Below are 12,986 nucleotides of genomic sequence, written 5' to 3'. Positions count from 1 at the left end.
TATAGATTCTTGGACTGAGCTAGACCTCATTAGCCGAGACATGTCCTGGCTCGGTGTTTGTACGGAAGACTGTACTGAGGGTGAGTAAAATGAATGTAGCAACCAGGGATGAGCGGTTATTGCTGGCTTCACCAATAATGCCTCTATCCCATTCAAGAATAAACAAAACAAAAATGCTGTGAGCCTAGGAGTTCTGACTGAAGCACTGCACTAAAGTGCAAAGTCAGTGAATTCTAGGGAAGCAATCTAAGAAGCCCACAGGGTCATCCATGTGGATGCGCAAAATGTTGACGAGTGTCTGCGACAACACAAGGAGTACTGTAATTTAAGGAGTCAGCCAGCAACAAAGTGTTGCAAAGCACTGAAATGTACTCAGAGGTGGTTCAGGATTATCTATAACAATATAGGGAGGTTGGTGCTTTGCTGATTCTGACATCTGTGGACAGAGGTTGGAGGCAGTTGCTGCTCACAGATTGTTTCTGGACTAAAATGTGTTCTATATATTCCAAACAATGGCGTGGAGCAGTATTTTCTCAATTAGTTGAGACACACAAATGAACAGCAGTTATGAGTCTGAAAGACACAGAGCTAAGGCACAGTTAAGATTAACTCAACAAAATCAAGTATTATTAGGAAACTCAGGTTTTACAGGGCAAGAGTTTTTTTTCTCCAAGAAAGGTAAAACATAATTTATGGCACACATTTTAACATGACTAATATTTGCACATCACAGCATTAAAAAAAAGGACAGTTGATTTAGTTATATTCCTTGTTAGATATGATTTGTTGCTTTAGAAAATTGTGGAGCTGATCCACAGCTACAATAAATGCCAAGACCACTGGTCTTTGTGACAGTTTTAGTGCTGCTGTTAATTCCCCATTGATACCATCAGCCTTTGCTGTATTTTTACCATCTGGACCAGTGCACTGCATCCCGGAACTTCACTTTGTGGTAGAAGTTGGGACATCTAGCAAGACAATATTTATGCTAACGCCTTGTAAAGCTGTAAGACTACCCACGATCAGCCCAGGCATGTTAAGTACTGCTTCACAACATGAATGGTTTCCTTCACAATTCTGAGCTTTGCCTCCCCATTGCTTTGCTTTTGTCTGTAGTTGCACCTAAAATGTCATTGGTTCTAATAAATAACTGTGATTAATCAAAAATGCCTTTTCAAAATGATTTAAGACCTAAAATTACCTAGGATCTAGCAATCCTAATAGTGGCACATTCTGAGAAATTTGCCACTATTGAGGGCTGCGAGGGGACCACGTTTACCAAGGAACCCATTTATGTCCCAATTTGTAAAAGTTACAGGGCGCCTGAATGGGGTCTACAGGAGTCCATATGGAGGGTCCCTGCTAGGACCTGTCAGCATGTAAATTTCAAGTGAAATGTACCACACATATTCAATTACCACAGCTGTTCACGAATAGAATGTCTGTGTTCTGCCACGTATTTAGAAAAAACTAACTGTGGTATGGTAGTGTAGTGATTTTGCTATCAGATTAATAATTCTGAAGCTAATCACCTGAAGATAGGAATTTGAATCCCACTGTGGCAGCTGGAGAATTTAAATTCAATTAAATAAAAATTCAAAAAAGTCTAACATCCATAATGATGACAATGAAAGTAATGTATTCTTGTAAACCCCATCTAGTTCACCAATGCCCTTTCACAGAAGGAAATCTGTAGACCTTAACCATGTATCTATGTGTCTCCAGATTACAGCAATGTGACTCTGAACTATCCTCTAAAGTTATTAAGCAACTCGGTTATACTCAACTAGACAGCTCACCACCACCTTCTCAAGAACAATTAGAGATAGTCAATTAATGCTGACCTTGCCAGTGATGTCCACATTCGTTGAATGAATAAAATATAGAGCTAAAGGGAGAAGAAAAAACTGTAGATGCTGAGTCTGAAACAGTGAGGGAACATTCTGGCAATTTAAGAAGCCTGCCAATGCCTATAACAAGACAGGTCTGTCAGACAAAATCTCAGATAAGGATACGGAATTTAGTGAAGTCCTGCACAACTGAATTACATTCAGTTAATTTTATGATACAGAGATCACGGGAAATTGTATCATAAGTGAGTTACACCACTCTTCATACTGCAAAATCATGGAACTATTGCACTGTTCTGCTAATACACTCACCAAAATTTATCATGTCCAGTAAAGTTAATGGATATCAAATTTCTTGGAATTGCTCAATTTATCTTCATTGCTGCTGTTTACACTGCAAAATAACAGTATTCGTGAAGGTATTTGAATTCAGGAGTTAAAAATAAATGATTAATGTAAAGCCTCTATTTTTCAATCACTTCATTTCTATCTAAATTCAAATCAAGAACGAGTCTTCTGCATCCAGAAGCCTCCTGGACCTGATGGTTGTATCCTAACACATTAAAAGGAAGTAGCTACAGAAAATGCTGCAGAAACTGAGCAGGTCTGGCAGCATCTGTGAAGAAAAACAGAGGTGATATTTTGAGTCCAGTCTAACTCCTCTTCAGAGCTAAACAGGCTGAAAAACGTTTGCATGTCATTGTACATTTGTTTTACTGTATCATGTGCAAAATGGAGGGTACTGAAGTGCTGCATGGGCCACAACTAAAAGGCAGAGTTAGTGAGCAGTTTGTCAGGCTTGAAATTATCATGTAACAGGCCAGAAGCTGGTGGATGAGGGTTTATGTGGAATTATCTTTGAGCTTCATCTGAATAACTCAGGCAAGGTTGATTCGATTTGAGTTATTATTGTCGCATGTACCTAAGTACAGTGAAAGGTCGTTTTCTGTGTGCAGTACAGGCAGATGATATCATACAAAGGGCATCAAGTTAACAGAACACAGCAAGGAATACAATGTTACAGCTGCAGAGAAGATGCACAATGAATGGGATCAACATTAAACTGATGGAGCTCTTAGTCTCCACCAGATTGATTTTGCCCATTAGATGTGTTCTTGGCTCTGCTAGGGAAGAAGTGAATATGTGGGATGATCAGCACTGGTCAGCAGAAGCCCATGATAGCGCTTTGGACCCAGAAGGAGAACCCTATAAGGGTGTTTGGTTAAACCAACCTTGGTTAACCAGGTGAGTTAAGGAAAGTATCAAATTTAAATTCAAGAAAACATACTATATTGCACAGATTACGAGCAAAGCAGAAGATTTGGAAAGTTTTAACAACCACCAAAAGATGCCCTAAAATTATACAAGGGAAAAAAAATTGATGGTGAACAAGCAAGTGATATACAAAGAGACAGTAAGAGCTATTTTTAAGCATGTACAAAGGAAGAAAGAGGTCCCTTACAAACTGAATCTATGGGGGAAAAAAGCAGGGAACCAGGGAACGCGAGAGAAATTAAACAAACCACTTCACTTCAGTTAGCATGGGAGAAGACACAAACTATATAATCAAGGGGCGAAGGGATAGAAGGAATATAATAATTGTCAGAGAAAACATACGGGGGTAACTACTGGAGCGAAAGGCTATTAAGATTCCTGCACCTGATGGTTGTATCCTAACACATTAAAGGAAGTAGCTACAGTGACTGTGGATACAATAGCAAAAAAGTCTCCTGAGAATCCTTAAGTTCTGGCAAAGTCCCAAAGGATTGGAAAACTGTCAACTTAACCACGAGTCCTGAAGGGTGTAAATCCGAAACACCGGCTCTCCTACTCCTATGATGCTGCCTGGCCTGCTGTGTTCCTCCAGCTCGACATTATGTTATCTCTGACACCAGCATGTACTGTTCTTCCTATCTCCAGATCACTGAAGTCCCTACTGCAAAGCCTCTTCCAAGGATTCCCATCTTGAAGAAGTTGTCCTCCTCTCTCCAAAAAGATCTCAGTGAGTCCCTCTCCCACTGCAACTCCATCCTGAAGCTCTTCAACCACATACTAAAACAAACCTGTTACTACAGGCACTGCTCCTTTCTCAGTACCTGCCTATGCAGCCAGCTCATACCCCATAGATTCCAAACAACATTCAGGCCATCCCAATTTGGACCAAACATCGCCAAGCATTATCTACAATACACAAAACCTCCAGAAACTGTTTTCTCTGTGGATCTTCAGCTCCAAGCTCGCAGCCATGCATTGGCATCTCCTTGCACTACAGTCAGGCCTCCCCCAGCTCAGAGCCTCCCTTTCCCAGGCCTGCAAAGGACCTCCACTGTTTTTCATTCTACACAGGATCCACACCCTCAACAATGGCTTTTCCTCCACCGGACCGGACATCAAGGATGGCAAGTATGCCAAGCTTGGTCATGCTTACTCCAAACACAGGCCTCCTCCACACCCTTGACCCCAAACCTATTCGCAACCTCTTCCTCTATTCGCCTGGCACCATTAACCACGCAGTTGCCTTGGCCGCTCCCGCTCCCAAGTCCTGATGAAGGGCGTAAACCCGAAATGTTGGCTTTCCCTGCTCCTCTGATGTTGCCTGACCTGCTGTGTTCCTCCAGCTCCACACTGCATTGAATCTGGCTCCAGCATCTGCAGGTCTTACTATCTCCCTGTCAATGAAACAAACTTATTCCAAAAGAGAATGAAACAAAAGGAGAAAACAGGAAACTGTAAAGCCAGGGAGCTGAATAGCTATCATTGGGAAAGTGCCGAAGTCTATAGAGTGTAATAACAGAGCATTCAGAGGTACACAATATAATCAAGCACAGTCAGTGAAGAAATGGTACAAATGGTGACAGTACTTGGTACTTTCCACAAGTCTGCAGATGACACAAAAATATGCGGAAAGGGAAGCAATGAGGATGACACAGGCATGTAGAGGGATTAAGCAAGGAGGTAAAAAAAACACTTTGCACATAATGTGTGAAAATGAGGTTATGCACTTTTGCAGAAGGAATAGAGAAGATGAATATGATTTAAATGGAGGAAAGCTGGTGAAAGCTGCAGAACAGAGAGATTTGAGCCCTTGTTCATAAATCACATACAACTAGCATCCAAGTTTAGCAAGAAGTAGAGAATGTTCACTTTTATTTCAAAGAGAATGATGTATAAAAATAGGGAAGTCTTGTTATGAATATACAAGGCATTAGTTAGATCAAACCAAGAATACGGTGAACAGTTTTGGCCCCCCTAACTAAGGAGAGGTTTCTGACATTGGAGGTAGATGAGAAAAGGTTCACTAGGTTGATCCCAGGCAGGGAGGGATTTTCTTAAGAAAGATAGAGTAGGTGGGACCTGTACTCATTAGTGTACTGAAGAATAAAAGGTGACATTGTTAAAACACATGGGGTTTTTTTTTTAAGGCACTTTACAGGCTAGATGCTGAGAGGTTATTTCCCCTTGTGAGACAGTGTAGAACCAGTGGGCATAACCACAGAATAAGAAATCATCCATTCAAGACAGAGACGAGAAATACAATCTACACTCAGAGTTGTGAAATTGATGGAACTGTTTCACACAGAGGGCTAGGATAACAAAGTGTGAAGCTGGATGAACACAGCAGGCCAAGCAGCATCTTAGGAGCACAAAAGCTGACAATTCGGGCCTAGACCCTTCATCAGCTCTCTGAAGAAGGGACTAGGCCTGAAATGTCAGCTTTTGTGTTCCTAAGATGCTGCTTGGCCTGCTGTGTTCATCCAGCCCCATACTTTGTTATCTTGGATTCTCCAGCATCTGCAGTTCCCATTATCTCTGATCACACAGAGGGCTGTCGGGCCGAGGTCAGTAAGTAGATTAAAGGCGGAGACAGATAGACTCTTTATCAGTAAGGGAACCAATGGTATGGAGATAAAGCAGGAAAGTAGAATCAGGATTATCAGATCAGCCATGATCTCACTGAATGGAGAAGTGATCTCAAATGGGCCGAATGGCATAGTTCTGTGCCTACATTTTATGGTCGTGTTCCTGTAGTTGAAATCGCATCACACAGGCATTCATACCCAACAGAAATGGACAAATCACTTCATGGTTTCTCGGATGTTTGCAAATTATTGGCTCACAGGTTTCCTACCCACCAACAACTCCCCCTCTCTGCTTTCTTTTCAGTATGATCATACATTCAAGCAGAGCAAAGGATATAATTACCGCACTGCTGCGCATTTCTTCTGACTGCGGAAAAGACATTGACCAGGTAGCTTCTCCATCCCTGTTGGCAATGTTTGGTGCTGACCGTCTCCATCAGCAGCCCCGAGAGATGACAGCAGCAGAGTTTAACTTGGATAAATGAGAGGTATTGCACTTTGGTAAAACAAGAAAGGGCAAGACTTATACAATTATAAATATGGCCTTGGGTAGTGTTTCAGAACAGAGAGACGTAGGGATTCAGGTAGATAGTTCTTCAAAGTGTGTGTCACATGTAGCCAGGACTATTAAGAAGGGCTTTAGCATGCTTATCTTCATTGCTAGACCTTTGAATATAAGAATTGGGACGTAATGACTGTCACTCAGCAAAGTTGTCTTTTAACATATCATCGTACTGGAAAGAAAGCAGAGCTGGGGAGCTGATATTGGGTAAGGAAACTGCTAAACAATACTGTATGTTTTTCAAACATTTTGTTTTTAAACTCAACCATAGCCTCTGGATGGAAAACAATGAAGTTATGTCACCATTTCTGTTGGGACGTGGAGGTGGTCCAGGACATTGATGAGGCCCGTTCTGGACTCCTACGTCAAGTTCTGATCAGGAACCTGCTATAGGAAGGACATTATTAATCTGGAGAAGGTTCAGAAGAGATTTACCAGGGTGTTTCCAGGAATGGAGAGTATATTATAAGGAGAGGCTGGAATAGCTTGGGACTGTTCCCACTGGAAATAGGACGTTGCAGAATGACTTTACAGAAGTTTACAAAATCATGATGGGTATGAATAAGGTGAATGGCAGGTGTCTTTTCCCTAGGGTGGGGATTTCAAGACCAGGGGCATATTTTTAAGGTGAGAGGAGAAAGATTTAAAAATGACATGAGGAGCAACTTTTGTTTTACATCACAGTGTGATTCAAGAGTGGAATGAGCTTAGAGATGAAGTGGTTGTGTGGGTACACTTACAAGGTTTAAAAGACATTTGAAAAGTACATGAATAATAAAGTATTGGAAGGATATAGGCCAAGTGCAGGCAGGTAGAATTGGTTTAGTTTCGGATTAGGGATGGTATAGACTGGTTGGACCGAACAGTCTGTTTCTATGCTGTATGACTCTATGACACTCCTCTCCAATAACTTGTTCACCAGGTCTTCCAAGGTGATGAACCAGGGTGCAAGGGTGCCAACGTGCCTTTCTTAGCCATCTCTTTTCAAACATGGATAAACAACACACTTGGAATTATAGCTCCTGCCTTGTTGCGTTTGAATTTGTATGCAGCTGGGGTTAAATGTGTTACCCACAGATTCAACATCAGAAGGTGCCAGCAGCAGTGAGCACTTCTGCCTCTGAAAGCAGGTGGAGCCTGGATGAATATTTAAATGAGGAGACACCAAGAGACTCCCAGGACAAAGGCATAAATGTCAGCAGCCTGCCTCCATCTCAGCTGGAAGTAAAGAGGAAGCAGCACAAGGAATCAAGAAAAGAAGTGAATGAACAGTTAAGATGTTACTGCTTGTGTCTGATTATGCATGTAATAAAGACATTAGTTGTTTCCTCTACAGGCCCATCTATTTACACAGCTCACTTGGAAATACAGGATTAACATGGCCCAAAGCACAGATGAAACAGGAAAAAGCCTCTTTGGGTGTTATGCTATGACAATCCAATGATTTGATGACCAACAGGCTGTCTGAAAGGGATTATGGCACATGCGGTAACCAAGTGTAGAGTTGGATGAACACAGCAGGCCAAGCAGCTGAGGAGGAGGAAAGCCGATATTTCGAGCCTAGACCCTAGCTAAAGGAGGGTCTAGGCCCAAAACGTCAGCTTTCCTGCTCTTCTGATGCTGCTTAGCCTACTGTGTTCATCCAGCTCCACATCTTGTTATCTCAGATTTTCCAGCATCTGCAGTTCCTCCTATCTCTATAGCGCATTTTGTAATTTTTTACAGATATCCAGAGGTACCAAATGGCACTGGAAAGTTGAATGTGGGCCTTCAGTTGTTTGCACAGGTGCATAAGGGTCATCTTTTCGAGATGGATATACCCAATCCTCATGCCTCCCTTCTGTCTATATTGTTGGGCCTTCAACATTGTTCTCATGATCTTGTAGTACTGTAGCTGGTTATCATGATCCTTACTGCTGCAGCATGACCCACACCGGATCTTAATGCCACACTATACAGTTGTCTTCCACTGTACTGTGAAGATCCCAAGCAAACTAGCCAGTGTTGAATAACAGGGAGAATGAGTACTTACTAAAACTCACCACCCATTTACTGATCATATTAAATAAAATTCCTTGTGATATTATCCATAAATCTTTGCTCGTAATTCCTAAATTAATTACTAAGGACTCTTAACAGACAGGATCCAGAGTTGATCCTGAAGAACATTTTGGAACAGATTTCTTAAATTACAACATCACTGAGGGTCTAGGCCCGAAACGTTAGCTTTCCTGCTCCTCTGATGCAAAGGAAAGGGAGCCTGGGAAAGGGAGGCTCTGAGCTGGAGGACTGGAGGACGAACACATCCCGATCAGTCATTCCGATATGCTGCAAATCAAAATTAGCAGAACATTTATGGAGGCATCAACCGCTTCCAAAGATTCCCCGAGGGAGCTGCTGGCATGGGAGCTGGAAGAGAATCCATGTCTTCCATATTACAGTGAAGGCAAGCCTGGGATGTAATTCAAGTGGCAGAGACCAAATAAATTTATCCAAGTGTACTAGCTGAACATGCACAATTCATGGGGTCAGTACCACCATTACAAGGATAATCCCACGAGTTTTCGACCCCAACACGCCTTCATCTGTAATGATAAAATAATTAAGTAACATGAAGACCTGAAGTTGAAATAAAGCAGCTGAAGCCACAATATTTATTTTCTAGGGCATCCAGACATGCACAACACAAGAACATATGATATGATTTGGCACATTTGGCAATATTTTGCAATATTTCCCGGACACAGAGTTTGCATTTTCATATCTTAAGAAAGGACAATTGATAGCTTTTGTGCTCCTGAGATGCTGCTTGGCCTGCTGTGTTCATCCAGCTTCACACTTTATTATCTTGGATTCTCCAGCATCTGCAGTTCCCATTATCTCTTATTACTGAATTCTGATGGGAGAGCTGTTTATTGGCTTCTTGAGAATAAATTCTTATCTTGAAGGCAACTGTCCTGTGCCTGCAATTAATATGCCCCAGAATTATAAACTTAGTTTAATTTATTCTTTCCCTAAAAAGAAAATCAATGGAGAATATTGGATTTAACTCCCATGGTAACAATGGAATCATTCTGTTAGGCATGGCAATGCAGATATGGGACATCATCAAATCATCAATAGTGTTATTAAGCAGTACCTGTTCAGCATTAACTTTCTCAATGACACCCAGTTTGGGTTCCGCCAGGACCAACCTGTTCCTGACCTGGCGCCATGGTTCAAACGTGGACAAGAAAGCTGAATCAGAGATGAGTTGAGAGTGACTGCTCTTGACATCAAAACCACGTTTGACCTTGTTTGGTTAAAAGAGCCCTGATAAAGCTGGAGATATTGGAAACGGGGAGGCAGGGGGACTGTCTGTTAGTGAGACTCATACCAAGTGCAAAAAAAAACAGTTGTGGTAGTTGGAGGTCAGTTATCTCAGGTCCAGGACATCCCAAAGGAGTCCCTAAGGTCAGTGTCCTCGGCTCAACCATCTTCAGCTGCTCCATCATGACTATCCTTCCTTCATAAGGTTAAAACTGTGGATGGTCACTGACAAGTGTACAATTTCCAGCATAATTTCTGATTCCTTAGATACCGAAGCAATCCATATCCAAATGCAGCAAGGGCTGAACAAAATCCAGGTTTGGACTGACAAGTGACAATCAATCAATGACCACCTCCAACAAGAGAATTTAACTATAAAACCATGACATTCAATCATGGCACTGAATCCCCCATCATAAAGACCCTGGGGGCTGCCATGAAAAGAACCTGAACTCGACTCACCATACAAATACAATGGCGACAACAGCAGTTCAGAGGCTAGGAATCGTACTGTGTGTAACTCGCCTCCCCATTCCATAAAGTCAGTCCACCATTCACAAGCCCAAGTTAGGAGTTTAATGGAATACTCCTCACTTGCCTGGATGAGTGCAGCCACAACAACACTCAAGAATCTTTGGGATTCTATGAATGTACTCTTGCTGGTGGGGGAACATTTTCAGGTAGCTGACCATGTCAGCTCTAGCTGCTAGCTTGGCTGTCCGAGTACTTATTTAGAAATTTTTTTTTGAAAAAAAAAGGATGGTGTGGTGGCTCAATGTGGTTAGCACTGCTGCCTCACAGCAGAGACCTGGGTTTGATTCCACCTTCAGGCAACTGTCTGTGTGGCGTTTGCACATTTTTCCCGTGATCGCATGGGGTTCCTCCGGGTGCTCCAGTTTCCTTCCACAGTCCAAAGATGTGCAAGTTAGGAAAATTGGCCATGCTAAATTATCCATAGTGTGCAGGAAAGTGTAGGTAAGTTGCATTAGCCATGGGAAATACAGGGTCACAGGGGCATAGTAGGGAGATGGGTCTGGGTGGAATGTTCTTCTGAGGGTTGGTGTGGAATTATTGGGCCGAATGGCCTGTTCCTTTATGCCATCCAGGGCAAAGCAGTCCACACAACGGCACCACATCTATAAACATTCACTCATTGCTGATATTACTACCAAACAAGTCAGGCTGAAATCTGGATTGAAAGATCATATTTTGCTTTGTTTTTATTTAATCAGGTTGTATTTCATTGAGCTGCATGCACGCCCTATTGCAGATTTGGTTTTAGCAATAGAACAGAAGTTCATTATAGAAAAGAAATGAATATGAAAGTTAATGCCAAGCTAATTAGATACAACATAATTTGAAAGGTTTCAAAACGTGATAAAATATAAATCCCACCTTTCCCAACAACAACACTTTACAGAACTCAGAGTGCAGTGAGCGTAACAAGGTCAGCCAGGTAGCCCTCAGAGTTTCCTGACTGGTCCAAATTAACAGCCCCAGTCAGGGAGCCCAGGCTGACAGATAAGAGCAGGAGTGTGTCAGACATTCTGTTCACTCTGACAGCTGACTCGGAGGGAGTTGTTTCAGTGTCATGGACTCTCCCCATGTAGATAAAAGGTGGCTTGATGATAGGATACCAGCCTGTGCAGTAATTTCACAGAGAAAGTTTGCTCATTTGTCACATTTACAGGTTTAACTTCACTGTTCCTTTCACATACCAGTGGAAATTTCATTGCCTCATTCTTGACAAGTCATACAACTAACCCTAGACTCTCAACCCTCTATTTGAGTAAAGCCTTCAAGTTTCTAACCAAACATTTCTGATCTGGAACTTCTAAGCTTCCTTACTCTGAGGTAACCCATTTCCCAACAGTTCTAAATTAGTTCCCTTTTCACATATCTGATTTCTACCAATGGTTCTAAACTAAAAAACAGAAGTTTCCCAAACTATGGGCTAGTACCCCAAGCAAAATAAAACGGATCCTCCAAACAGTAAACTAGTCAATGCTCAATATTTACTCTGTCCATGTTCAGAGCTCTCCCAAAGCAAACAAATCCTATTATCATGACAGCAACACCCTCTCATATTGTTTTTTTTTAAAAAGACACGGCTCTGAAAATATCGACAAGTTAATCTTAGAGATATACCAAAAGCCACATGCCACTTCTTCAAAACCTAAACTCTAAAAAATTGTACTAATACATAAAAATCAAACATCTTACATCACTGCTCCATCACTACTCACTCCATCATCCACTATCACTGCTCAGCAGCAGCAGTATGTACCATCTACGAGATGGACAATGGTAATACAAACTTCTTTAGATAGCACCCACTATACCCTTGACCATTTCCATCTAAGAGGACAAAGGCAGAAGATATTTGGGATCACCACCAATTGAAAGTTCTCCTGCAAGTCATACGCTATTGTCACTAGGAAATGTAACATTCCTTCAATGTCATTGTGTCAAAGTAGATCAAAGCAGTTCAAAGTGATTTGAGAAGGTGGTGGGAAATAAAAGCTAATGATACCCTCATTCCAAGAATCAATTATAATGCAGTCTGGACGTATTAAGTATAACTCACAAGCAAAGTGTAAACTGAACAGCAAGTTACTGTGCTCAAAGAATTAGATTGTGAGAAGACATCATGTAAATTAAACATGAAGTCTCTGGAATATAGAAGGTTATGGGGAGATTTGTCTGAAGTGTTCAGAATTTTGAAGTAACTGATAAGGAAAATCGAGACAAATGTGTGATCTGATGGAGGAGTCTAGGACAAGGCAACAAAAGAATTCAGAAGTGAATTTTGAAAAAAAAATTTGGTTCAAAATATAGGACAAGTGTGGAAAACTCTCCATCAGTATCTATCCCTGACTCTAAAAAATAACTTTAAATTTGAGGTCTTTTTTTTTTACACAAAGGTCTAGAAGGATACAAAGCTGAAAGTGGGCAGATGGAGTCAAGATGCAGATCCATCAGAATCTCTATGAATGGCAGAACACAACTAAAGAACTAAATGACATACTCTCTTCTTCCAAAGTAATTAAGGACATGCTTTCTGAAGCTCTCAAACATGAGGTAACTGGTAGGATGTACAAATGTAACCAGTTGATCATCTGACTACTCATCTGGTGCATTTTTGATCAATTTCATACTTCACAAATTATTGAAAACAAAAATTCCCAATAAATTCCTGAACTTCCTCTGCTCTGGTTTCCAGTTGCACTTATCCCACTCTGCATCATTTTCCTGTTTCTCTTTACTTCAGGTCAGTATTTTGGCCATCCAATACCATAATGGCTTAAAGCCAACACATTAGAGAAGAGTGCTCATTTGGCACCTGCTCATTTGCCTGCTGCATGGCAATGGAGCTCAGTGTGCAAAATGGACAGAACCTACTCA

General features: G+C 41.5%; 1 protein-coding gene across 2 annotated transcripts in view; it reads right to left on the bottom strand.

Moving 5' to 3' along the window:
- LOC125450743 (protein prune homolog 2-like) overlaps positions 1-12,986 on the bottom strand; it is a 362,196-nt gene that overhangs the window by 258,622 nt on the left and 90,588 nt on the right. The gene's annotated exons all lie outside the window — the stretch shown is intronic.

This window comes from Stegostoma tigrinum, chromosome 3, assembly GCF_030684315.1.
Source record: "Stegostoma tigrinum isolate sSteTig4 chromosome 3, sSteTig4.hap1, whole genome shotgun sequence".
Lineage (NCBI taxonomy): Eukaryota > Metazoa > Chordata > Chondrichthyes > Orectolobiformes > Stegostomatidae > Stegostoma > Stegostoma tigrinum.
Note: the sequence above shows the minus strand (reverse complement) of the source record. Positions and strands in the feature narration are given on the sequence as shown.